The sequence below is a fragment of the Myotis brandtii genome, unplaced genomic scaffold (assembly GCF_000412655.1).
Source record: "Myotis brandtii unplaced genomic scaffold, ASM41265v1 scaffold165, whole genome shotgun sequence".
Taxonomy (NCBI): domain Eukaryota; kingdom Metazoa; phylum Chordata; class Mammalia; order Chiroptera; family Vespertilionidae; genus Myotis; species Myotis brandtii.
Genome location: NW_005356042.1, coordinates 7442610 through 7445828, shown reverse-complemented (window position 1 = coordinate 7445828; position 3219 = coordinate 7442610). Strand labels below are relative to the sequence as shown.

The 3219-nt window shown below is 47.8% G+C and overlaps 1 pseudogene; it reads right to left on the bottom strand.

Moving 5' to 3' along the window:
• Positions 1-960: 960 nt before the first annotated feature.
• LOC102248803 lies at positions 961-2474 on the bottom strand (annotated as a pseudogene).
• Between the last annotated feature and the right edge of the window lie 745 nt (positions 2475-3219).

Genomic DNA, 3219 nt, shown 5'->3' with positions numbered 1-3219 from the left:
ATGACTTTGTTTCTAAGGGTTTTGTGGTTGGCATTTGTGATTTTGCACCTGGAGCTCACACTGGCGGCTCTGGTGATGGAGGGGCGAGGCCTGCGCTGTCTGGGACAGGGACTGGAGAAAGCATCGGTGGAATTTTTTGGGGTCTTGATTGAGCTGAGTGGTTCTCGAGCTTCCAATAATGCTACATCCAGGGTGTCTCCTTTAGCGCTTATTAGTCGTGGCCGCTTCGTGGCAGGCATTTCTTCAACTTCGGGGCCATCTAACGGTCTCTTACCCAAGAAATTCTCGTCATTAATAATTTCCTGTCTTAAACAGGAGTCTTGTTATTAGCACTACCAATGAAAAATAATATTCAAGTAAAAAAATTTTTGATGTAATTAAGGCTTTTACTTACAAGGCCTTATTCCACTATCCGCCGCCTCCCCCATCACACCACCCCCGCCCTTTCTTTATTTTAGTATCAGGAGGCTTTTGGAAATTTTACAATGCAGTCTTGATAACCTTTCACTTCAATTCCTTGTATAGAAATATGACTGCTTTAGATTCCTTGCATGCGAAGCAATTTTGAACTATCAATAGAAAAGTAGTTAATGTTTCAGGAGGAGTTTCCTTCCCGGTACAACAAAGTCTTTATGAATATTCACTTTTATTTCACTTGGCCAATTTAATTTAACTCGACATGAGCCCCGCCCTTTCTTCATTTTAATATCAGGAGACTTTTGGAAATTTTACAATGCAGTCTTGATAACCTTTCACTTCAATTTCTTGTATAGCAGTATGAGTGCTTTAGATTCCTTGCATGTGAAGCAATTTTGAACTATCCATAGAAAAGTAGTTAATGTTTCAGGAGGAGTTTCCTTCCCGGTACAACAAAGTCTTTATGAATACTCACGTATTTCGCTTGGCCAATTTAATTGAAGTCGACATGAGTTTAAATTTTTATTTTTAACTTTACTTGTCCTAGGTTGTGGACAGAGCGGTCCTGTTGACCTGCTGAGCCTGCAGAGCAGCCCGAGCCCGGGCCTTGACCACACGGGAGCAGAGGAGGGGTCCGAGGGACCCAAACTCTGCCTGATAGGCATCCTGATTGTCAGGGGGTGGGCGCAGCTTTGCCAGAACAGGGGCACAGCGCTTCAGGAGGAGGCTCTGCATGTGGTCAGCTCCAATTCGGTCAACGTTGCTTAGCACAGGGCCAGCCAGGACTCTTCGGATCCGCTCCCCCTCCTGCTGCAGCCGTGGTAGAATCAGAGTTTTCGTCACATCATGTCCCAGCTCGGCCAGGCCTGCAATGGAGCCGTAACGTGTGGTCCACGGAGTCCTCTCATCCACCCAGCTCTTGCTGAAGGTCTTCGTGACCTGGGACTGGATGTTGTTAGTGGTGGTGCTGAAACGCTTGCAGATCTGGGCCACCAGGCGGGCAGCAAAGTCCCGGAGTGCCCAGTGATTGTCCACATCTGGCCTCAGACACAACTGTCTGCACACGACGCAGGTCATCACGGCTGGAATCAACTCATGCAGGTATTTTTCTAGGTACAGCGTAGGGTTGTCCATCAGTGCCTTCACCATGCGCATCAAGTAGATGAGCAGGGCCAGGTTGTTCTGCACCACGTTCACACGGACCCCCTCTGAGATGAAGATGCTGAATCGTGGCAGCATCTGATAGAGCCCTGGGTCTGTTGCGATGCTCTGAAGGGCTTCCGCCCTCTTGGCTTCACATGACCCCACACAGGCTTCAGTGATCACCTGGTAGTACAGTTGCTGCTCCACAGACAACTCATGGATACTGCGGGGCTTTAATCGAAAAGGGCCCCCCTGCAGGAGGGGTGGTGCCTTCTTCGCGTTCCCTTTGCCATCAGCTGGGGCAGCCCCTTGACCTTTGCTTCTCAAGGGTCCACCTTCCTCCTGGCCTGGCTTTGCTGACTTGGGGGGTTCTGTGGCCTCAGCCTTCTGCCGCTCTTTGGGAGCTGGAGGTGGATTCTCTGGGATAGCTGGTTGGCAGCCTTCAATGTTCAACCAATGAGCTTTGAGGGAGACGTCCAGGGGCGCCCGAGGCAGAGGGGTATTGATGATGTCATTCAGGTCAACCTCCTTCTCCTCATAGAGGTAGAGTTCCCGGCCCCCACCGGAGGCAAACCGGAAAGGAATGAACTCTTGAGCACGGAAGCCATACAGGGGCTCAACGTTCTTTACCTTCAGCACATGGTCAATGTCGCTGGTGGTGAGCTTCTGCCGCTTGCCCGTGCGCATGAATTTTAAGGCATCCTGTGCAATCTCCTGGATGCGGTAAGTGACCTCATCTGCCAGCAGCTGACAGGTTTCGTCCTGAATCTGGGCGATGCCCATCGATTCCGCCACCACCTTCATTGATTCCAAGGCAGCACAGTATGGCTGAGCTTCAGCTTCTGCTCCTCAGCCATTCGGGAGCTCTTCCCCCCTCCCCAGAAGGATGATGCCCCGGGGTGGAGAGATGGGAGATCCCGGAGAACTTCAATCGCCTCCTGAGGAGCACTTCTGGCTTTCACCTTGCTCTTTAGACGTGTCTACTCCCAACACAGCAGCCAGAGGGCTTCCCGTTGCCCAAGACACCGGTATACCACCAGTATTATCCAGAGGAACAAGTACAGACCCAGCCCACAGGCCGACCCACCCTTGCTGCTTGACTCACTCACTGCAGGGAAGAAACTTAAAAAAATAAAAAAAAATCAATCAATCAATCAATCAATCCTTGTCTCTCTCCTACACCAAGCAACAATGTATCAAACACAGCTGCTTTCCAGGGGAAGCTGGTGGACAGTGCTGCAGGGCACTGTGTTTCAAGTCACTTTACACTTATGGTGATTGGACTTATGTTCAGACTTGGTATTTTAACCATTTTTAATTTATTCTGTGAAAATTAGGGAAAGAGATTTCAAAATTTTAAAAGTTCTCTTTATTAAATTTAAAATAATATTTTTTAAAACAGCATTCCCTTTTGGCTTATTTACATATACAGAGGGATTATGGGAAGCCTTTCGCAATTTCTTTAGATTTCACTAGGATTAAATTGCTTACAAAGATATTGGCTCCTCATATCACTTACATTATATGAAACCTTGATGATATTTTTAAAAAGCTAATTTGTCAAGTAGTTTAAGTAGGTATTTTTATTGATAAAGCAAAGTTAGTCAATTTAGCATTGAGTCAACTTCTGATTGACAAGGAGCAAACGCTGCCCCACCT